The 25,576-nt window shown below is 35.9% G+C and overlaps 3 long non-coding RNA genes across 7 annotated transcripts; 1 reads left to right on the forward strand and 2 right to left on the reverse strand.

The window, feature by feature from the left end:
• The first annotated feature begins 1,680 nt into the window (after positions 1-1,680).
• On the forward strand, positions 1,681-5,178 carry LOC135786071 (uncharacterized). The gene is made up of 6 exons (XR_010546820.2): positions 1,681-2,011; positions 2,179-2,250; positions 2,370-2,456; positions 2,689-2,850; positions 3,922-3,990; positions 4,824-5,178. It is a non-coding gene; the product is annotated as an uncharacterized lncRNA (long non-coding RNA).
• Positions 5,179-7,792: 2,614 nt separating this feature from the next.
• Positions 7,793-14,195, reverse strand: LOC135786073 (uncharacterized). Of its 5 annotated transcripts, none has more exons than XR_012336511.1 (10): positions 12,083-12,486; positions 11,545-11,656; positions 11,377-11,457; positions 10,739-10,919; positions 10,516-10,608; positions 10,320-10,380; positions 10,106-10,194; positions 9,031-9,218; positions 8,805-8,919; positions 7,793-8,669 (listed from the first exon to the last, which is right to left on the reverse strand). It is a non-coding gene; the product is annotated as an uncharacterized lncRNA (long non-coding RNA). The 5 variants fall into 5 exon arrangements; XR_010546823.2 differs by adding an exon at positions 13,183-14,195 and having other exon boundaries at positions 7,794-8,669; positions 10,106-10,153; positions 10,320-10,608; positions 12,083-12,237; XR_010546824.2 differs by having other exon boundaries at positions 7,794-8,669; positions 10,106-10,153.
• A 6,159-nt stretch (positions 14,196-20,354) lies between these two features.
• Positions 20,355-25,056, reverse strand: LOC135786075 (uncharacterized). The gene is made up of 3 exons (XR_010546825.2): positions 24,709-25,056; positions 23,013-23,157; positions 20,355-21,708 (listed from the first exon to the last, which is right to left on the reverse strand). It is a non-coding gene; the product is annotated as an uncharacterized lncRNA (long non-coding RNA).
• Between the last annotated feature and the right edge of the window lie 520 nt (positions 25,057-25,576).

The raw sequence follows: 25,576 nt of genomic DNA on the forward strand, positions 1-25,576 counted from the left end.
TCGCATTCAAGAAGCGTGACCCGTAGCCAGAAAAAACCTCTGGGTGTGCATCTGAAAATCTGCGTGTGTCACATGCAGGCAAGATGAGCAGAAACGCTGGGGACTTCAGGTGCTGTAAATCCGGTGGGCAGGACTCATCTCGTTATAGATCAAGATAATTTATAAAGATCTTTAAACGAATTATTGGAATATCAGATAGTTGACATGGTAAGCAAGTTAGTTAATATTTTAATTAAAAAAAGGAAAAACGAAATAAAACGAATAGAATACATTATTGTTGTTGCGGTGTGTCACGTGACAATCATGACCCGTAGCCATGGACACAAGGGGTCAGATAAAATATTTTTAACTTACGCGTGAAAGGGTTTATTTTAAAAAATATATATATATATATTCTAAGTAAACAACAACAGCCCAAGTTTAGTAAAAAAAAATATTGAAACTATAAATAAATATTCTGCATCAATTTTAGGTGTGCTACTGTGGGTGGCTCCGGCACACCCGTGGCTACGCCCCTGCCGTGACCCAAATCTCGTTCGCACATCATCGCGATATGTATCATCTGTTTACAAACGTCGCCACTCGGTGAGTATACTAAAAGTGTCTGTTTGTTCGATATTAAATTCATTATATGTTCTTTATTAATCCAGATCGGCTTCTAAATGTTATCTGAATTGTATTGGTCATCTATATTACATTCTTTCTTTTTGTTCAAAATAAGTTCAACACATGATCAAGCTGTGGTATTGTGTGTTTATAGTACACAAATCGTACCATGTTTTTACCGCAGTTAGTCTGCTTCTACTGTGGTATTTTGTAGTGCAGTAACAGCAAACCTTATGCTTTTACCACAGTAGTTCAGCCTTTTTATACATAGTAAAAAACAGTAACACCAACAACATGCTTTTAATACATTTGATGTACAAATCTGAAATCTTTAGACATTCAGATCTTTCTTTTTTGGTCAGTTTTATTCTATTGGCGTTTTATTTATTTATTTATTTATCTTATTATATAGTCTTATGATAGTGGGCGGATCTTGGGGTTTGTTGTAAATAGTTATACACATACAATGTTTAGTAAATAAAGAATTTAAAACATATCCAAAATTTGTAAATCACAATTTTTTTTGTCTTGCAGTTTCTTCACATACATCTCATGCTCCTCCATCTACACGCTCCGCAACATTTAAACCAACGGCTCTTTTAAGAGCCATCACTTGCAAAAGCTCTCCTACTCGCTCTCCTACTCACTCACTCACTCTCCTACTAACTCACTCACTCTCCAACTCACTCACTCACTCACTCACTCACTCACTCACTCACTCACTCACTCTCCAACTCACTCACTCACTCACTCACTCTCCAACTCACTCACTCACTCACTCTCCAACTCACTCACTCTTCTATAGGGCTGTGCAAAATAATCGTCTGTGATTCTCATGCGTGTCATCAGTAAAGCCGGTTCCGTGATTAGAATTAAATCGCGATCAGCTGCTTTCAGATGGAGCGGCATTTATTACACAGACCCGTAGTTCACAGAGAAGCTAGGCAAAATTGCATAGATTGTCGGAGTCGATTTTCCTCGATTTTAAACCCGGTTTTGCCTAGCTTCTCTGTTAACAACGAGTCTGTGTAGTAAATGCCGCTCCATCTGAAAGCAGCTGATGGCGATTTACTTCTAATCACGGAACCGGCTTTACTGATGAAACACGCATGAGAATCGCAGACGATTATTTTGCACAGCCCTACTCTCCTACGCACTCACACACACACACTCACTCTCTCTCTCTCACTCTCCCCCTCTCTCTGTTTGTCCCTCTTTCAATTTGTTTTGCCTATTTTTCTTTGCATTCTTTCTTTTCTTCAATATGGCATCTTCAGGTTTTGACCAGTTATGCCAGGAAGCTGCAACTATTTCAAAGCATCTTGACATGAAAGCTGACAATGCTGAACTTGGAGCAGCTACCAGAGAGGCTGAAGAAATTCTACAAATGTTCAATCCTCCACTGGTAAAGTTAATTATATTTCAGTTTTCTTATTCATTTGGTTAATTTTTTATTTACACTTAAGTTGCTTTAATAAATGTGTATTTTTATCTGTTCATAGATTTCCAAGTCCTTACTTTCAATCACTTTTAGCATTTTATTTTAACATGTTTATTTCCAATTTTTTTCAGCTGAAAATGAAGACCAAACGAGCGATTTCCTGGACTCAACAGATACAGTGAACTTTGCACTGCATTTCAAAGGTAATATTGGTTATATAAAATATGAGTATATCCACATAAATAGACTCAGGTCCGTAATAGTGCCTATATACATAATATAGTTTTATAAAATTGATTGTTGTCTGTTGTTACATCTGTAGCCAGCTCCTCAGCCGCAACACCGAGAACCAGAGTTGAGGTCAATGTACTGCTGAGAAAAGTGCAAGATCTGTTTAACCAAAATTATAGTAAGCATATGTTCAAACACTTTTTAAGTCTTGATAACCTAATATACCTTCATGATTTCATGGCATTATTATTAAATCAATAACTTATTTGTGTCCATCAACCATAAGATTATTACCAAAATGACTGTTTACAGCTGATACACTGGCTATTAACAGGATAGGAGAGTCACAATTGTCAGACTGTGTTACAATGTGTAACATGTACATGCATGTGTTTGCCCGTGTCTTTCAGAGGATGCCGGAGGTACTGGAAGGCGCCCCTGGTAAATCAAGGCATGACAGTTAAAGTTGCAGGACTGCCCAACAGCCTTACTTTCAAAAAGCCATCCTATTGTGGAAGGAAGCAGTTGGGAGGCCATTTTGCAAGCGGCTGAGGAGATTTCATTTGAAATCAGTAAGTGAGATTAACAGTGGTTTTGTTTCTCCACCTGTGTTTCGGCAGATCATTTGGCTCTATGCAAAGTGGGAAAAATAAGTTAACTTAACAATAATACGGGCCTACATGTGAGTCTTTGTATAGTGCAGCACTGGGTGGGTTAAGTTTTGACCCATAATGAGTAAATATTGAAAAGAACAAATGCTGGATTGTTGTTATGCAACCATGGGGTATAATAACCCAGCAGTTGGGTTAAAACAACCCAGCATTGGGTCAATATTAACCCAGTAGTGTGTTCTGTCCAATATTTACCCAACATTTTTGAGCCCAGCCATTTTTAGAGTGCTGGCCACTGTATTTCTCCATGTCCCCTCACCCCAACCAGTCGAGGCAAATGGCTGCCCATTCTGAACCATGGTTCTGCTCGAGGTTGCTGCATATTAAAAGGAAGTTGCCATTGCACTCTCAGAAAAAAGGTATAAAAGTTGTACCTTTTTGTCACTGGTACACTACCTTTTGAAAAGGTCCTAAAATGTACCAGTTAGGTACAGATATGTACCTATGAGGTACCAGCATGTAGCTTGGCGGTACCAATGTATATATAACATTAAACTTAAGAAGCATAAGGGGACATTTAACATCTTTTATAGACCATTTTGCAAGATGTAAACAACACTGGTCCAGAAGCACTTCCTGTATCAGTTTTTTAACACAACATAAACGTTGGGATAAAATACAACCAACAGGACATATAAAACTTAATCAAAAAGTTAAAGAAACATTTTTAAGATGTTTTCTTTATGTGTGAAATAAAGAAAACAGTTACAAACTGAAACAGGAAGTGTTTCTGGACCAGTGTTGTTTACATCTTGCAAAATGGTCTATATGGTTGGTATTCTGATAATTTTACACTTTGAATTGGATGTTGATATTTAGATGCAAACAATGAATGGTACTGTATCTGTATTTAACCTACAATTTACTAATTAACTATTGACAGTATAAATGTTGACACATTGCATTATGAATTTGTAATTTAGATTCAAATGTTGTATTAAGAAAGTTGTTATTATGTTTTATGTTCTTTAGGTACAGAGCTGGAAGAAAAGTCCTCAGAAACAGCCACTACTGTAGCTATCGTGATGACTGCAGATTAAGGTAGCTTTTCAAACTGTGGTGATTTTTATGTCCCATTGTGAATAATAAGCTCTTCCTTATAGTAGACCAGGCCAAGTAGACCTGGTTTGGAGGCAGCAACATGTATAAAAACAGGTAGTTTCAACAGATTACAATACTTTAACAAGAACAGATATTGGAACAGAACCATAGACCAAAACATTTTAAAAGGGAAACAATCCACTACACAGTGACACATTGTGACAAATCAGCCTCCAAATTTTTCATTTAGGATCTAACAGCATTAAACTAGATTCACTTTGTAAGTCTTTCAAGGGGCAGTTTCCAGGCAGAATGTTCAGAATATATAAACAGACTTCTGTACATACATTTGGGACCTAATGTATAAAAACATCTTAAAGGGTGTTGTCCAGGACATTGTCTTAAATTACAAACAGAGATAGAAGGTGAACACACCAACAATTGCTTTTAAAATGATGTTCCCGTGTACAAGCCTATGAATGGCTAGAACAGGCCAACCTACGACTGTATGAGGTATGGCATTACAGTTAGTTATGCTAAAGTGGTGGTGAGATTTGTTTTGAATTGATGATTCTTCTGAATCATGTTTGATTTACATACATTTCTGAATTGGAAAACCCAGAGTTTTCCTTGTTTCCGCTTTCTAAAATGTGCCCCAGGAATTCTTCTTTGTTGACCTGCTTGTATCTTATGATTGAGCGTCAGCAATACCCACATTTTAATTTGGCAATAGTTACAAAATGAATAAACTGCCTTTGAAATGTTACTTAAAATATGCTCATGAGTATTAATTTCAACTAACTGGCTTGACTTAAATATATTTGTTTTGATAGATGGAGGCCATTTGTGCTGTGTCTGCCGCGTCCTTTCGATGACAGGAAGAAGAATGCTTCAGAGAAGTGGCGTTCATGGTCACAGTGTGCCAATCATGGTCACACACTGCATGTCAAGACACCATGCAAACAGCCTGTAGCGCTGCATCAGTGATAGGAAACATGCTAGTTACACAAGATGTTTTATGTTTTAACTTTGAGCTGTTTTTACTTTGTTCATGACCCAATCCCTACAAACACACACACACACACATGCATTTTTTTTTAAAATGTATTAGGTGCCATTTAATCTTTTTTATGCTAATTTATTGTAATGATTACACTTATAATAAAACAGATTTTTCATTCACTCTAATTTGTATTTATTGTTGTCATTTGTTGGCACCATAAGTGTGGTCCCTTTACCTGGGACATGTGGGGACCAATTAATATCTATTGTACTGAATTTAGGCCACAGGTTGTAAATGATAAGTAGCCTATTGTTTCATCTTTTATCAATGCTTCGGTATGGTTGGGTGTTGGCAAGGACCTCACCATACTTTTCAATACAGTGAGTCAAAGTTCGATTTCATGTTATGATTAAATAGTTTACATAACTTTCACTTCTTTTTCGCAGTCTTGCTGTCACTGAGGGGTATTTGGCAAATTGGATATCGAACAGTTGGTTTATGTCAGAGCAGTAGTGATACTCGTGGATACTTTGATATACAACTGAACAGTACAATTTAAACAACTTTAAATATAATGATGAGGATGATGATGTTATGTGTATCTGCTTTATCAAAGTGATTTTCCTCCATCATACAGATGAAGTTGAAGCAAATCTCTATGACCACTTTTAATGTTATGAATGAACCATCATGACAGAAATATATATTTATATATGAATTGAAAGTAATACAAAAAATTGAGACCAGAAACACATCATGAGTTAAAAAACTGGCTATGCTCAGTTGTAAGGACTTTTTTGAAATGATTAAGTAATTTCACATTTTGTGTTAAAATTAAGGTGACAACACAAGTAACTAAATGTGGTGTTCCAATAATAAAACTGATTGTGTTGTTTTAACACATCTGTTTTTAAAGTGTATTTATTACTCTGCAGTATGCTGTAGCATTCATTAACAAAGTTTTAAATAATATATACTGTATACTACACTTTACTATAGTATGGGTATTTACTATAAATTACTTTAGTACTTTTATGTGGGCAGAATTTTTATGACTGGACTGACACACCTGATCCACATACATTCATGGTATAGTTTGCATACTGCTCAGGCCTGTCTTTCTGCTTAGAAAGAAGGAACATGAAGCAATACATAGGCTTCCTATACTGTACACATAGCTGAAGCATTCAGTTTCTCAAAGTGACAGGTTTGGAAGGAGGGGAATGGTACTCTAATGGATAAACTAAATAGGCCTGTTTACAATTTTTAGTTGAGCTCAAAAGAAAACATTTAAACAAAAATAAATAGGCTACAAAAGATGCAAGAGAGCATACATTATGTACATTATGTAGCAAACATTGTGTATAATGTTTGTTAATCTGGGTTTTGACAACCAATAGGCCTAATAATCATACTAGCCTACAATCGGAGACAACTACCCATCAGACTATGGTCTTATTTATTAATGGTATGTTTTTAATTATCATAGCAGCATTAACATAAATAGATAGTCTATGCATATAAGCCCAAACAGAAATGCACAGTTTGTGTGTGTGGCCAACACCAGGTATTCATCAAGGTGTGGGGTCTGTTTACAAAGCCAGAAACAAACAAACAGCTTTATTTTATCAAACCCTAACCTTATTTACCCTTCAAAGTGCTCTCTGAAACTACACCTGAGATGGCTTGTGTACTTGAAATGAGAACATGAAAAGTTTGTAGTAGAGCTAAGCCAAATACATCGTTAGAAAGGTCTTGACCTGCAGAATAACATATGTCAGTATAAAGAATCTACATGGCACCTGCTTTGAAATACGGACCTTTAAAACATCACCTTTTTACATTTTTGAAGGCTTATAATTAGGCAACAAAAGGGGCTATAGACATGGGACTAACTCTTAATGAGAGCTCTTGACCTCAGTTATAATGTCAATATAGTCAACAACTTGGGACTCTATCAAATATGGTTAAAATTTATTTAAACCTATTTAACAATTAAATATTTAAAATCTGATTGCATAAGTGTGTTAACAATCCCCCTAAACACCTTACTATACTCTCAACTCACTATTTACAACCTCCAATTATAAGAAAAACACAAATGTTTTAAAAAACTACAATTCCCTACATGTGTGCAATGCAGCTTGATACAAATCAGCACTAAAATTGTAGTTTTTCTGGTTTGCAAAGTAGGGCTGTAAAAACATATATCTACTGAATATATAAACACCTAGTTCAGACAAACTATTAATTATGCTGCATCTAGATGATCTACGTTAAGAAAATGTAAAAAAGTTGTTTTTTAAAGATATTTTAGCAGAAACAGTGTTTTTTGCTAGATGGGATACAGCTACGCGATTTAGGGTTAAGTTTGGGGTAGAATTCGGATGTAAACAGCGAATCTGTCTAGATGTGATACAACTTGTCTTAAATCGCGTGAAATGTTTGGTTTAGGGTTAGGTTTTGGGGATAGGATAAGGATAATAACAGCGCTCATCCGCGAGAGTTTGCTGATGCTGTATATCTTCTAGCCACAACGCCGAAACAGCAGAACGCGCAAACCCCGCCTTCAACACAATGCACTTCTGTAACCTTCTGCTACCAAAAACTAATTTCTCAGATCGAAATTGAAATTGTTCAAAATGATTTTATTGTTGAGTTATCAAGTTTTTGTTTTGTATGTCATTTAATTTTGAATGTAATTTAAAAAGAAAACACGTCATGCAAGCTACGTGGTTTCAGTGATAGCAGCCTCATAGCAACCACCATAGCAACGAACTATATAATACTAAATATAATGGGAAGAAAAAAGTATTAATCCACATCAACTTAGTTCGGGAGAATTTCAAGCCAATATAATGGTTATGTAAGAACCTACTGTATGTGGCAGTCTGTCTTGTGGATTATGACTGTAAAATCATTGTATAAGTCATTTATTAAGTTCATCACTATTCATTCACCTCTAAAGTGTGCTGTGACAATAGCTGAAATCATGACTATAACACATTGTGGAAAACACTTTATTTTTTACAAACTTTAACAGTATTTGTTTCAAAGGATTCAAGATTCAATACTTTGTCATTTCAACTTAGCACACAAAAACAAAACACCTTACACACATTGACCACATTTGTACATTACAGTAAATAAGTAACATCACAATGGTAAACACACAATGTTCTCCTCACACAGACTAGTGTGAATATGTGTGCTTAAAAACAGTACCTACGCTTTAAAATAAATCAGACCTAGTAAAACATCATGTTTGCACAAGTAAGGCGAACATTATATTAAACCACCATAAAGGTTTCTATGATATGCTGCAACATATACTATACATTTTACATCATTCTTTTTACAGAATACAATATCAAGACTAGAAACTTAAAAAAATTCTGTAGTGCTATTTATCATATTTATCCACATTGTCATCATTATCACTCTTATCATTGTATACCAGTGTCTGTATGCTTGGCATGGGGAGGGCCTGACACAAGTGGGGGTTGTCTGCAGGAACAAAGTCTGATACATGTGGGTGAAACATCACAATGGCTTGATGTAGTTTTCTTTCCAGCTGTTGGAAGCGTTGAATGAGAGCAGCTTTTGCATGAGTCTTCATATGTAAGGCATCAATTCCTCGCTTTTTTAGACTCCGCGAAACATCATCTTCTTCAATCTAGAAGACAAAAGAAAACAAAATGCTATGTTATGTTACCAGGTGGTTTCTAATATGATTTGCAGGTAGTTAGTTTGTCAGATGGTTACTAGAGTGACTGCTGTGTGGTTACTAGGGTAAAGTAATTATACTTACAGTGTCATCAAAGCAGAAGTAGACATGCCAAGAGGGATCATATGATTCCTGAAAATCAATTGTCGCTACCTGCTTGGAGAGTCTAATGGCAATGTCCTGCCCATCTGAAGCAAAGCTAGGAAACAAGCATGCAGAAAAATAAATGTATTAGTTTGTATTATAGTCCTTTTTAAGTTCAAACCTAATGTCATATTGTATCTACTTATCCACTTATAAGTAGATATACCTGGATATATTATTCTCAGGTGGAGGAGGACTGCTCTCTCCCTTGATTCAGTTCTAGCCTTGCAGCTGGACTCTGAGCTCACGGTCCACATCTTTAAGGGTAGACTGGAAGTTTGAATCAGACTCTTGCCATCTTCTCCCAATACGGTATTTTTTCTCACTGTTCAGCAGAGTCCTCAATTCTAATATCTACACATTACAAAAAGTACAGCACAAAAGTTCAGTTGCTAGCAAGCAGAAAGCATTACCGTGGTACACCTGACCAAACATATGTTACAAGTAAGGCCTTGGTGGTAATAGATTACTAATTACACCACATGAAGATTTGCAATAATGCTGCAATATTTTAATTTATAACCACTGGTGACAGTTTCCTTCAAAACTATGCCATTACTATAATCACACGTTTAAGCACATCAGCAAGGCACTTAAAGGAAAACACCACTGTTTTTCAATAATTTACTACAGGGCTATTCAGATCTTACCCTGGAGGGCCAGAGCACTGCATAGTTAAGCTCCAACCCTGATCAAACACACCTGAGCAAGCTAATCAAGGTCTTCATTGATCACTAGAAAATCACAGGTGGTTAATGGTACATAAACTCTGTAGTGCTCCAGCACTCCAGTGTAAGATTTGAATAGCCCTGTTTAACTATGTTCTTACCTCAACTTAGACGAATTAATACATAACTATCTTTCTTCAATGCGTGCACTTTTAATCTTTGTACAGCGCCTTGTGAATGTATTAGCGTTTAGCCTAGCCCCATTCATTCATATGGCTCCAGGGATGAATTTAGAAGCCACCAAACACTTCCAGGTATTTAAACGAGTAAGTATAGTGGCACAAAATAAAACTTTTGTTTGGAGCCATAGGAATGAATGGGGCTAGGCTAAATGCCAACACATTCACGAAGTGCTTAACAAAGACTAAAAGTGCATTCATTGAATAAAGATAGGTATGTATTAATTCATCCAAGTTGAGCTAAGGACATAGTAAAATATTGAAAAACGGTGGTGTTTTCCTTTAAAGACATCTGTAATTACCAAAGTCTTACATAAAAACATTAAACTCTTACTTGAACTTGTAGAACTGAATCAGTCTGATGATGTAGTCCCTTTTCCATCTACAGACAGTGTCCGAAGAAAAGACGACATCACTACCATGCTAATAAAGTAATTCATTTCATGTTACTTATAATAAAGTAATTTATTTCATGTTACTTCTATTTCTTTGTTAATAGTATTCATGACATTCTTACAGTATTTAAGACTTTAACTTCAGTTCCTTACTTATTGGTTTCTGTTGGGCTAGCTTTTTTCCATCTCTCCATGTCTCCTTCAGAAATCAACACTATACAACAACAATAACAGAAAACAAGACACACATCAATCCTAAATACTCTTGTGCAAATTGCACTTATAAATGGAATGTAATATTCTCCCATCTACAACTAATTGTTACCTGCTTCTTATGTGCATTGTTTACCTGGTACCTATCTGATGACAGATGAAATATCTTCTTGAGGAGCGAGAATCAATATTTTCTCTGCTTTGTCTACTCTTTGCAGGAGCTGCACCTCTGAAAAGATGAAAAGACAGTTTAATCTACTTATAGTATGCTTACAATTTTGTGTGTGATCGGCTATGAAATGTATAAACAGTGAACCACCAGCACAGAATTTTGAAAGGTTATACAGCAGTAGACACACCTAGGTCAGTTGATTTCCTCCGTCCATAATGCAAAAGGGCATCAGTCAGTAAGTCAAGGCGATGAGATGGAGTCATCTCCTTTGTGACTCTGGCAAATCTTTGGAGGAAAGACCACAGCCTTTCCATTCCTTCCCCGTCTGTGAGCCCAAACCCATCAAGCCATCTGGTACTGTACTTGATCTATGATTAAAGCAAAGTGATAAAATATCACATACTGTACACAAAGCATGACCCTACTGCTTATAGTGATCTTATGGTATTTTATCTTTTAATTTGTAAAAATAGCAAAGCTGTTCTTTTTATTACTTTATATTAATGTAATTATTATACAAATTAGTTAATCTGCATAAAAAGAAACAAAGGAAACCAATTTGTTTATAACAATCCTCTGCTTATAGTGATTAGTTTACCCAGACAGATTTGAGATAAACGGTTTCCACTGTATTGTTTACACATTGCATCTCTGAAACAAGTTTAGACAAATGTCAGGTTGAAAATTTTTTATATTAAAGATTATTTTTAGGCATTTCTGGCTAATTTCAGCTTTGCAGTGCATAGACAAGAAAATTTGAGGCCAAACAGGGAGTGAATGATGTGTGTTACATGTCCTGATATCCCTATAAAGTCAATGAATTACCTGGCAGGGCAATTTGTGCCCATAAACATGAAATGCTGGTAAGTCTAAGGAGATGTTGTGTGGTATGCCCTCCCCTGATTTCTGATTGAACACAGTATGACATAAATAAGTTAAAGGTCTTTTCTTAAAAACAATAATTTAGTTTTACACATAAAAAAGGGTACTTACCTGCAAATGTAAGGCAACAACACAGGCAATGTCTAAGACTACTCGCAGGTGTATGTTCTTGTCCTCACATCTTTGAAGTAGTGCATCAGTGACATACAGGGGATAGGCTAATCTATTTCAACACAAAAATGTGAATGATAAAACACTTTATACTGAGGAAACGTGAAAAATAATTATACAATCTCCAGCATGACATTCAATACCTAAATACTCAATAAAAGCACTCAGAATAATTCTAAATATTTTTCATGTTTTCTTGTATAAGTGAATATTATAAAATTGCTGAAAAGTTTCACAATTATATTTGGTGACTAAAAATTTTAATAAAATATGGCTTATGTTAGGGTCATGCTATTTTAGGCATTTTATGAATAGCTAGAATCAAACAGGGGAATTATCATTCATATATATAAACATAAACTTTTGTTAGATTTACCATCTTAATAACTGTGGAAATGCATCATCACAGTCTGTGAAAAAAGACCATTATAATACAAAGAGCTTTTCAATTGGTAAATGCATGTGTACAAATAAATACCTCTTACAACAGCCTCATAAAGTCTCTGCATGACTGGTACTGAGTGATGCCTCTGAACGTTGACGTTTTTAACAAAAACTTTTGTGGAGCGATGCTGGCCTCTCTGCGTTGTAATAGAGCATTGGAGAGAAGCCCAGTAATTCCATCTTACGAAGCTGAGAAGAGAGAACAAAATGTTTTAAACAAGAGTACACAGTCAAATGAAAAACTATGCTCTTATCCACTATCTACTTAAATAAATATTAGTTTTTTGTTTACTGAACTGAATTGTAGTTGTAATAATTATAATAAATAAATAAAAATATATTTTATAAATGAAACTTACAAGCAAGTCCACACAGTTCATAATTTTGTTAGAATTGGCATGTTTTTTTATTTGGCTGCCCACTGATCATCAAAATTTACTTTTGGGGCTTTTAAGTTTTTTTTTTGGTATAATCTTTCCTCCACAGTATTTGCAGGTTTTGAAGGCACCGCCAATTTCTTTGTAGCAAGCACTACACTGGAGTGTTCTGGATCCAGGTACCTTGTGTGTGTCAGTGTGTGAGTGAGTGAGTTGGAGAGTGAGTGAGTGGGATATATTTTTTAAATTCTTTATTTACTAAACATTGTATGTATGTGTATAACTATTTACAACAAACCCCAAGATCCGCCCACTATCATAAGACTATATAATAAGATAAATAAATAAATAAATAAAACGCCAATAGAATAAAACTGACCAAAAAAGAAAGATCTGAATGTCTAAAGATTTCAGATTTGTACATCAAATGTATTAAAAGCATGTTGTTGGTGTTACTGTTTTTTACTATGTATAAAAAGGCTGAACTACTGTGGTAAAAGCATAAGGTTTGCTGTTACTGCACTACAAAATACCACAGTAGAAGCAGACTAACTGCGGTAAAAACATGGTACGATTTGTGTACTATAAACACACAATACCACAGCTTGATCATGTGTTGAACTTATTTTGAACAAAAAGAAAGAATGTAATATAGATGACCAATACAATTCAGATAACATTTAGAAGCCGATCTGGATTAATAAAGAACATATAATGAATTTAATATCGAACAAACAGACACTTTTAGTATACTCACCGAGTGGCGACGTTTGTAAACAGATGATACATATCGCGATGATGTGCGAACGAGATTTGGGTCACGGCAGGGGCGTAGCCACGGGTGTGCCGGAGCCACCCACAGTAGCACACCTAAAATTGATGCAGAATATTTATTTATAGTTTCAATATTTTTTTTTACTAAACTTGGGCTGTTGTTGTTTACTTAGAATATATATATATATTTTTTTTAAAATAAACCCTTTCACGCGTAAGTTAAAAATATTTTATCTGACCCCTTGTGTCCATGGCTACGGGTCATGATTGTCACGTGACACACCGCAACAACAATAATGTATTCTATTCGTTTTATTTCGTTTTTCCTTTTTTTAATTAAAATATTAACTAACTTGCTTACCATGTCAACTATCTGATATTCCAATAATTCGTTTAAAGATCTTTATAAATTATCTTGATCTATAACGAGATGAGTCCTGCCCACCGGATTTACAGCACCTGAAGTCCCCAGCGTTTCTGCTCATCTTGCCTGCATGTGACACACGCAGATTTTCAGATGCACACCCAGAGGTTTTTTCTGGCTACGGGTCACGCTTCTTGAATGCGATGAACAAAATCGTATGGTATAGTACGATTTAATCTATTCGTATTAATTAGCACGAAATCCCTGCAACACAGGGCTGTGTTGCATGCGATGAACTAATCGTACGATTTCGTACGAGCCAGCTCGTATGATTTCATACGATTTAGCCACTTGGTTAAATCGTTTGAATTATTACGAATTCGCCGTGAGATAGGGTTGGGACTACACAAAAGGCTGTTTGACCCACACGTAAAGCAACCTGTCAGTGTTTGCTTTGTTAAGCATCTCATTTGGGGGTGTTGAAAATATAAAGTTAATATAACTTAAGCATTCAGTATTGGATTCATTAGTAACCAAATCGATCAGAAGCACCATTCACTACCATAGTATTCTTTTATCCTAATATGTAAGTCAATGGTGCTTCTGGTCTGTTTGGTTGCAGACATTCCTTAAAAAATCTTTGTGTTTTAAGGTGTAGAAACCATACCTGTCAAGTTTTGGATTTGAAAATAAGGGAAATTTTCCGGCGCCCACCGCGAACAGTCCCACCACCAACCCAAACAAGCTCCAGTATTCCTTACATTTTAAGACTGGTGAGGGCCGGATAATATTTTTTAAACCTTAGTGCTGATAATTGTGTTAAAATTAACTAAACAAACTAATTCATTAGCAAGAAAACTAGTGAAACACACAGCTCTGTGAAAACTACATTTCTTAAGTCACACTCATACTGTACATACTATACACACAAATTTGCATCTGTACAAAACCCACTGGCATTAGTTTGAAAAGCCTTATTTTAACTTCTTTTGCATTATACCTTAATGCCAAAATTATTTATAAACCATTCACGTTTCTTTGTAATGAGAACAGTCATTTAGAAAATGAAAATGCTAGATGAGGCAGTGGCCCAAACCAAAAAGGGCACTACAGGGGGTGGTACTATTAGTATGGTTTTAATAAAGTGTTATAAATAAATGATGTGTTACTATATTACTAGCATCAATTTAGACAAGTGATTACAAGTGATTATAATGGGAAAATATAATAACAAGAATTAAAGTGTGACAATAGATATTCAATATGATTTACCTGCTGGCTTGATGGAGCTTTGAATTAATGTTTGCAATGTTGAACTGCCTTTAGCAGCCTCTCTTTCCGTTCTCTGTCTTTATTTTGTGAAGCCATTGGTGTTTTTGGTATTTTTTGTCTACAAAGTGTGCCAACAACAGCAAATGTAGTGTTTATGTTAACTTAGATCTGACCGGGAACATTTAATGCATTGTAACGATAATAATCTGGATATTTTGTTGCTGTTTGCTTGCTAACTTGTTAGCACTTTTAGAACACCGACAGCAAATCATTAACCAAAGAAATACATAAACAAACTTCCAAATTAGTAATTCTGCGGTTTAACAACTGATATATTATGTAATAAATCTACCTGTTAATGCAACAAACTTCAGACAGAAACTGTCGTCTTCGCTCTCCAGGCAGAGAGTGCACACAGAGATGCTGCGGAGCGGGTGGGAAAACACGAAGTGGATTAGCGGAATTAGTGGATCTTTAGCGATCTGGGATTGGGAATGTTTTTTTATTACTCCGCCCGGGCATTATTATTTTTGTAATAACGCAGGTTAAAATACGGGAGATTTACGGGAAAATACTAATACGGGAGGACGGCGGGAAAGAAGGGTAAAATACGGGACTTTCCCGGCCAAAACGGGATACTTGACAGGTATGGTAGAAACATCTCAGCAACTTCAAGAGAAATTGGAGGCAACTGAGCTAAATTGCAGATGTTGTTGCAAAGGGTCTGAATATGTATAATGTAAATATGATATGTTTTCTTTTTGCAAAAGTTTCTAAAATTCTGTTTTTACTTTGTAAAAATATCTAAACAAATACAGTATCAGTATCATGCAACAACATAAAATTTGAAAGTGAAAGGTGTATGATTTCTGAATGCACTGTAGATGATCTTAATTGAACCTCATTGTCATCTTCGTAAACACAACAGCTTTGTTCCTTCATCAGAAGGCTATGCAATGTTTCAAGTCAGACTATCAAAGAAAACGCATCTTGCCCTGATGTGCAATAAGATTTTTTTGTACATGGGCTAAAATGCAGCATTTTTTGAAAATTAAATATCTTGTGTTTTTTCCCTCCTTAGATGCTGTCATCGTATTAAGTACAGCATGAGCCAGAATAGATGGGTGGTGGTGGCATAAGAAGACTGTCAACTAAACCAACAACAAAATTCATATTTGCAGTTTTTCTTGAATAAAGTTTTTCTATTCAGATTAATAAAATGACTTTTAAACATGATTTTGTTTTCATATTTTATGATTTTATTCTATATTTAGAAAATTCCACTTCTGCCTACTATCTGGAAACCTAACTGTTTGAAAGAATGTGTTTTTATCCATAAAAATTTTTTTTTAACAGCTGCTTTCATGTTTATTTGGAAAGGGTATAGGCACCTGCCATCTTATTTGTCCTCATTTAAATTTTACCTTCCTTAAGTGTTTAGTTTTATGAATGAGGTTGTACTGTAAGTTATGCGTAGCAAGTTGCATTCATATGATAATTGCACTAAAAATTACACGTTTACAGTAAATCATTTAGTGAGTATTGCAGTGTAAAGTAAAAATCTATATTTAGTGTTAAAATCAACAAGGAAATAGAAGGTTGAAATTGCGTCATGATATCAACCATAATTCACCTATGTTGAAAGTGTAACATTGAAACAACGTCGTGAGATCGTTGAAATTTTTTGCAAAACCAAAAGGTAAATCAACGTTGAAATGCCGACTGGGAATGGTGACCCCAAAGATAACTGTAGATAGGCTACAGTATATAATTTCTTGTATCCACGACAACCATGCAAGGATGCTTACTTCATTGCCACCCCTCGTAGTTCTCATGCCACCCCATAAATAATTTTCTAGATCCGCCCCTGATGTCACGCTGTACTCAAATGCTGACGCTCTAGTGTGTTCGACTTCATGCGGCGCTGCGCAGACCGATCGGCGGCTCACTTGAAGCAGTGGATTCCGGTTAGTAACTACAGCCTGCCAAAGGGATCTAAATTATGACTCTGCAACACACACTCGTGTCACTGAACGTCTCACTCAACGCCTTATGTTTTTTTTTCTTTTCTCCTATATATCGCATTGAGTTTGAGGCGCAGACGTGGCGTTCACGTCGCGCAGACATGGCGTTCACGTCGCGCAGACGTGACACCGATGTATATCACGTGTATGGGGTGTGAAAGCTGAACTTTCTGCTGACTGATTAGCTAACTATGGAAGGCCGTGGAGATCAAAAACGCGCTAAATCTTACACGTAAACAACACGTAAACAACGTGTTGTTTGCGCGTAGAATACGTGTTGTTTGCGTGTAGAATACGTGTTGTTTGCGCGTAGAATACGCGTCGATTTTTCACACGTAAACAACACGTATTCTACGCGTATTCTACGCGCAAACAACGCGTATTCTACGCGTTGTTTACGCGTTGTTTATGTGTGAAAAATCGCGCGTTTTTGGCCCTCGGTGCAACATGACCAGTTTCAACGAGTGAGCCTGATGAGTTCCTATTGGCTGCTAGGCAGTTGGGTTAAACCATTACTGTAGGCTTAGAGGGTTCCCGTCTATTTCTAGGCTATGACACCAAAATGCAAGTAAAATGCTAAGGATCAACTTATTTCATTGTGCTTTTTCCTTCTTACATGTTGGCTATAATGTAAAATACTGCAAATAAAATAACAGATTGTCTATACTTACACAAATTGCCCACCTTGTTGGCAAGCACTATGTACATTAACTGAAACAACACTCACTTCTCTTATCAGGCTCAGTGGTGTGTGGTTGGTGACACCCGCATTTGGCGCGGTAGACCCTGGTTCGATTCCACCTTTTGCCAAGGAAGTTTTATTTTTGCTTTTGCTATCCCTGATCAGATTCCAAAAGCATATATACATATATATATATATATACATATATATATATGGAAGGTGGAAAAAAAAGCACTCCACTGGTACTTCATAATATCTGGCAGGGTTTGCTTGTAAGTGTATATGTGACCAGTCACGGAAAGTAGGGACACAAGTCGGATCTGGGGCATTTTGAGTTATTCATAGATTCTGAAAGTGCAGTTTCTAAGCTTTCTAACGATGTGTAACACATGGAAATCTGATAAGATTTGGAGAAGTTGTGGCCATTTGAATGTAACACATTCAAGAAAGAGAATGCTGAGAAATTTAAGAAAGAAAAAAGTTAACACTTTCCCTTTTCCCTGGCTGGAGAGACAATAGGGCTCATTTACATCTCATGAAGCTAAGACATACCCCTTGTAAAGCCGTTTTGAGATAGGCTACAGATGTTCTAGCATCATATGTTGTATTTTATTACAGAAGTCCGAATGAACAACATGCAAAAATAAACAGGACTTTTACCTTTGTGGGGATCACAAGTCGAATCCAGTCTGTTTCAGATGTGTGAATCATCCAATGATTTTTGTCCACAAATGTGTATAATCCGTGAAATATATAGTCTATTACATCAGATTTCGCATGAACTTCTGGTAATACAATATAATATACAATTTGAGGACTATTTACATCGTAACATGTAAGGGTATATCAGATTACAGTCCGGTATTTGCGTTCCGTTAAACACATGAACCCGCCTTCAAATTTTGTATTTAAAATAGGGTCTCTGTGTAACTTATGAGTTTGACTTCATGCTGCGATGCAAGACGTCAAAGTACCGCGAGAGCGAGTCGAAATTAAACTACTCCGTAAGATTTCTTGAAGAGCTCTCGCGGTACTTTGACGTCATCCGACTGCGGCACCCCATAAAGTCAGTGACGCGGCTGACGTACGATGCGGCTGACTGTTATTTGTTCCGCCCCAGCTTCTTTTATATTTCTTTTGTTTTGAGCGCCCGAGCTTCATTTACAGTCTGGGGAGACGCACACTATAAGTTTGAAAAAAAAAAATAAAACTAAGCAAACATGTCTGAGGAACAGGGCAGCGCGTCACTACAAGTCACGTGACTTCACGCTCGAGCCGGAAGAGAAGACATTGCTGAATAAAGTCGTAATTCTTGCTATTTTTGGACCAAACTGTCTTGTCGATGCTTCACCACAATCTCACTGACCCACTGATGTCACATGGACTACTTTGATGATGTTTTTATTACCTTTCTGGACATGGAAACCGTACATAGATTTTCAATGGAGGAAACAGAAAGCTCTCGGACTAAATCTAAAGTTAAAACATCTTAAACTGTGTTCCGAAGATGAACGGAGGTCTTCCGAGTTTAGAACGACATACGGGTAAGTCATTAATGACATTATTTTCAGTTTTGGGCGAACTATCCTTATTCAGTAGTCACGCTGTTCCCTATGGGGGCGGAGGCGAAAACACAAGCTTATACAGTATGTAAATATACACACAGACAATGACGCCCCCCGCTAGAATCTCTGGAAAAACAAGCCTATTTCAACCGCAAAATGTACGCTTTTAAAGGGACACTTCACCCATTTGCATTAAGCTTTGTATAGTTAGAACCCCAGTCATGTTTTTGAATGGTCATGCATCATTTTCTCAGTTGCCGCTGAGACAAGAGAAATACAGATTTCAGTGTTGCACTTCCTTCTTTCAATGATGTAAAAAGCATAATTTTGCATCATTGAAAGAAGGAAGTCCAATATCTTTGTTGAGGGAGTGAGACTACAAACACCCCTTTTCTCGGTCAAATAGGCACCAAATTCTAAATTTATGTTAAATTTCACCTACAAATATAACACACTTTCAATAAAGATTAATGTTTCTACGGGTGAAATGCTCCTTTAAATATACATAAACTGCTATCTCAAACATGGAGAGGCTTCTTCGTGATCTCAACTAACAGATTCTGCAATAAAACGAAAATCACAAATTTTGAAAAAAAAACTTTGATTCTTATTTTCTCGAAACTTGTGCTGCCGACTTGTGCCCCTGGTTTCCGTGACGGGTCACATATGGAGGGTTTTAAATGTCTCAGTAAAGACACGTTACTAAGCCTATTGCTTGCACATTTGGTGTATGTGCACTTGGAGATAACATTAATCAGAAAGATAACACCACTCAGTGATATGTAAGAGCCACCCCGCACTTGTTAGAAAGACACATGGATTTTTAACCATTTCAGTGGCTTGTGGTGGGCAAGCTTCTCTCTTTTTACTATCACAGATCAGATTAGAGAAAGACATTTTCAATGCAAAAAAGAATTATGTCTAAAGTGGAAATAAAGTGCTTCACTGGTACTTAATAATGAAGTGTTTATCTGGTAGTCCTATTGTTTGTACTATAAGCACTCTTTCAGTTTGACCAATACCGTCTGTACAACAACTGCATAATGATGTAAAGGGTGCAGGTATATATTAAATTAATAAAAAATAAGCCACTACATGGTAGTACTATGATTGTGTTTAAATGTTAAAATATTTATATATAAATTTATAACGTATACATGTTCATCAGTAGAAAAACTGTTTTTCTTTGGGAAAAATAAATGTCTTGAAAATGAATACAGACAGTTTTGTAAACTTTCTTTATTGTCATCTGAACTTAGTTTAGTTAGTTTGTAACTGCCGATTTAAAATGATGCACTGCAGCACACATAAGCATACATATTCACATTTAGAACATCAAGAAGGCTGTGACATAAGATTTAAAAACCAAACAATCAAACATTAGCATGTAGAACCCCAATGCCCAGTTTCACAGATAAGGCTTAAGGCAAAACTAAAATGAATGTTTCAGCTGTCTTAACTGAAAATAACTTGCACTGAGATATCTGAAAGTATGTATTTGTAAAAATGTGTTATTAACCAACCAACCAAATTTGCATGCAAAACACCAAGTAATTAAACTAAGTTATCAAAATCTTGGAAATGTAGGCAGTATTTTGTGCTCTCAAACGGTGGTGGTATGTACGCCGTCAAAGCTGAAACAACACTCACTTACTGTTTCTCAACTTTCAAATACCACTTCAACCTGAATGGATGGTCACAATTGTGTTAGGGGCGGGGCCACGCTGGGTGGCTCAAGTGCATTATCGAGCAACCACTTTAGGACCATCTAAAATATCCTGAACTCAGAAATACACAATCTTTACTCTGCAATTCAGAACTACGTAGTTTACAGTCTTTGTTGTGTATTTCTGCAATACATTTTTTAAACATTTATAATGTGTTCAGAAACAATTTTTTAAAATTGACTTTACAGGGACTTAAGAAAACATTCAAATTTGTAAACATGTTAAGATTAAGTAGTTTCCATCACTGTGCCACAATGAGTTGGGACCTGCAACACGGTAGGTTCTTCGGTGCAGTCTTTGTGCCAACGCTCTACGTGCAGCTCCAGTTGGGTTACTTGTTTAATAAAAACAAGAGAAAAATTATAGGACAACAAAGTACAGCGGCTCAGATTAAACCGTACTAGTGAGCGGAGTAATAATGTAATGTAACTCTTTAAGTTAAGCTAATGTCAGCCGACCCCAAGGGGTTTAAAAAACTCCTAGGAAAAAAACCCTTATAGGGGAAAAAGTCATTGGGAGAAAGAAAACCCTTGAGAGAGACCCAGGCCTAGCTGATCCTAGAAAATATATACTATATATTGAATAGGCCTTCTATATTCTTAAAATGTATGGGAATTATTGTTAAAGGTTTAAATCATTTAAATTAAAAGTTAAAGTAAGTGGTTGGTTGTCACTAAGCAGAATTACGCGATCCAATAAAAAACTATACTATACGATTTATTAAGAATTAAAAAATTTAGAAATAAAGGGAAGCAGCGGGTGGTCGCTGGTCAGACATTGGCAGGGCATCACGATGATGGGAGGCCAGTAGATCATGGTGTGATGAGCTTCATGGCAGCAGGAACTGGGTCTGTCAGTCTCAGTGTCCTTGGGTTCTAGGACGAGACAGGGAAAGAGAAACAAAATCCTATTAGCATAAGTCATCACATATAATGCAAGTGCCATACAGTATAATGGATGAAAGTGTGCTCTGTTCCAGACAAGCTAACTATTGCGGCATACGTATATTTAATAGGCGAATTATGTGAATCCTTTGTTAAAGAGATATGTCTTTAGTTTAGACTTAAATTGAACATTGTTGGGCAAAACATTCCAAAGCTTGGGACCTAAGTAGGTAAAAAGTATTTACTCTAACCATACAGTCCAAGTCTCCGTCGCGGCACTCGAATATTTATAGCTGCAAGCCTGGACCGAACAGCATTTGCAATATCATAAAGTTGGGAATCTGAAAGGTGTGAATATCTCAAGACAGAAAGGTTGAATTTCATTGTAAGTGTATTGTCTTTTTGATGAACATGATAAAAGAAACATCTGATACAGATAACTAGGACAGCTATAATAGAGAAGCATTTAAGACAAACTCCTTTTAAAGTGTTCTATAAAATGACTTTACAATTTATACTTTTAAATATCTTAAAAGCATGCTTTAACAATAATGTAATATATATGTATTGCAAAACTATAAAAATTATAGTTCTTTATAATTTTGCTTAAAATAATAAGAAGAGTTCATGTTCCCCAAATCAGCATATTACAATGATTTTGAGGGATCTTGTGACAATGAAAACTGGAGTAATGGCTGATGAAAATTCACTGCTGTCAGATGTTGCACATATAAATGACTTTGACAGACAAAGCATTGTTTGTAAAGTTGAATTAGTTAATAAAATAATAGTCTGATTAAACAAGTCATGCTGCATGTGGTACCTGATATTGCTATGACAAACACAAGCCCACAAACAAAATAAATCAAAGTGCAGAACAAATGGTTCACACTGTAGTCACTACTAAGATAAATGATTAACTAATCAGTAGGTATAACATACTGATGTTTAGGTTTAAGTAAAAATTACTTATGCAGTTAATTATTTAATAATTAATATTACACTCTGTAAAAGCATGTGTTAATTTTTTTACACATTTTTTGTGTTATGCGCTTTAACACGTTATGTGCAGTTTTAACATATTATGTGTCACTTTGTGTTAAAATAAATAAAAGTGACAACACTTGTATTTAAAGTAACACAAAATGTGTTGTTCCAATAATAACAGAGATTTGTCTGTTTTGGGACAATGCATTTAGTGTGTTGTTCCAAAACTAACACTGTTTGTGTTGTTTCTAACATCAAAACAACATTTTTAATCTGTTTAGAGTGTAGAATGCAATTCTCCATATTACCATATAGAAAGTGCCCCATTTAACTCTTGTGGATATGTTATTGACTGCTGCAGTACTTTGGTCGGGGAGTTGGGAGTCATCAGATTTGGTCATGTATTGCACAAGAGTGACCATTTTTACATAGTGGTGTACTTGAGGTAGTATTCTGAAACATGATAACAGAAATAATAAATAATGATTGTCTAAATATAACACGTAAAAAACATAAGAGATTACAAACATCAATGATAAACAACTAACTTTACCATTAAGTTACACAACGCACTGATATATGACCAATAAATATCAGCATAAGATAACAACAAACTGCATAATGAAGTAAATACTACAAAACAACAATATTAAATTGAATATAGAAATGATACTGTATTGTTAATAAAGCAATAATTAAGCAGAAATGTTGCACTTTTGAAAGAATAAACAAGTAAACATTAAACATATTAGCCGCGATGCTAACGGCACTAATCTGCTCAAAACTAGGGATGTAACGGTATCAAAAATTCACGGTACGGTAGTATTTCGGTATGATGCCCACGGTACGGTAATTATTGAAACATTTGCAGGAAGAAAAAAGAAACAAATGAAGACTTGGAAAAACTCCCATAAGTGTTTATTAAACAAGACTGAACATTACAATGTACAAAGTGTAGTGAAGTGTTTACAATTTTCATAAAAAGGACAAAAAAATTAAGTTTCATTTTAGTTTGTCGACTTTAAACAACTCCCAATCAGTCAGGTTTTAAGAATTGAGTGACTCCCTCAATTGACCTAGTTTTAATTATTATTAAAATTAATGCTAATGCTTGGTACTCCTATGAAAGCAACGGTTGTGATTGTAGAATCAAGAAAAGATGATGGGTTTTAAGATGGGTCAATTCCTGAAAACAAAAACTACCCAGTAAAAAATGAAAATTGCTTACGTATTGTAGCTGGACTTAGAGCTGAGGTCAGCTCACTTAATACAGGGGCGCGTTTCCCAATCGGAAGTCTGCAGCCTCTATGGGTCGCATTTGTAGGCTGCATACGTAACGAAGACCGTCTTATTTCAAAATATTAACATTTTTCAAGTTGACTATTATTCTTATTTAATCGTATATTATTGTAACACGCTTATGACTTGCGAATGTAATACTCAGTTAACTTAAATACACCAGGCGTTTAATGACGGATGCAGCCTGCATATGCGACCTAAGGAGGCTGCAACCTTCTAATTGAGAAACGGCATACACACTCTGCTCATTCACGGATTTACTCACTCGTTTTTTGAATGTCCATCACATTTTGTCCTTCCTCGTTTCTTGTCACAGCGAACGCGAACTTTTTCGACACATCAGATTTAAAATCCGTGTTTCTTTTGCTTCCGCCATTGCCGCCGCTCCACTTGTAGAGAGGCGTCAGAGTAGCACGCATGGGATTATGGGAATTGTAGTTCCCGCGTCCCACCACTCGCTTTACTTGACCGGAAAAAAACTACACGTGTTGCCCGGAAGACCTTACGTTTTACCGATCATGTGACCACGGTGGTACCGGGAAAATCTTCTACCGCAATACCACGAAATTTATAATACCGTTACATCCCTACTCAAAACATTATCAAATTTCACTCAAACAGATCTCGGTGCATCAAAGTTAACACAGCTGCGGTACATTGTAATAATATGCATTGACGACGACAACAACATAGAAGAAAACTTACTTGTCACGGACTTTCACTTCCACATGAACGCTACATATGAATAACTGCATATGAATCCGCGATCTGACTGCTACTCTGGAATTACGGTGAGTTCTTCTTCTGGTGTTTTATGGCGGTTTGGCACACCAACAAACAAGTGATTACCGCCACCTACCGATCTGGCGTGTGGAGTGAACAGATTTGGAAAAAAGAAATACAAAAAAATAGATTCTATCTCTTGTTCTTGTGTTTTACAGGTATTTCATTACTAATGAATGTACTCTTGATTGTCTTGACTCGTTTCCTAACAATACTTTTAAAGAAGTATTAACTCCCAACCATAATTCTTGTCTTTACGGTGAGTTCTTTGCTCGAAACACTGCTATACGTGTCAAAACGTCACACACAGAAAACTTTAAGTTCTCAACGATACCAATTAAACCCTTAGCATTGTTATTCTGTTTTCTATCATATTGATGATAAAAAATATCCATAAAAATGCAAAAAAAAATAAAGATTCCATGTTTTCAAACCCTGTCCGATTCCTTTTGTTTAAGTGTAGAAGATATAGACTCAGGAGGTGTGCTTTTTAACATTAACCTTTTCTTAATATTAAGAAAATATGGAACCTATTAAAATTCTGTTGCATCATGCTGCTGTTGTGCCCTTCCGAGGTTGCAAATACAAATATATCATGTGATACGACATTTGATAATATGCGTTTCCATCAGCTATATCTGTAAACTGTTTAATAATGTCTTTTTATTTAAAAAGTGTTACTGATCAAATCATATCTGTTATTTTTGCTCTTTGTATGAAAGTGACAATCAACCAGAAGATATTTCAAGATTTTAAATGTTTCAAAGCATGAAATTATTTTGCCCACATG

This window comes from Paramisgurnus dabryanus, chromosome 4, assembly GCF_030506205.2.
Source record: "Paramisgurnus dabryanus chromosome 4, PD_genome_1.1, whole genome shotgun sequence".
Classification (NCBI taxonomy): Eukaryota; Metazoa; Chordata; class Actinopteri; order Cypriniformes; family Cobitidae; genus Paramisgurnus; species Paramisgurnus dabryanus.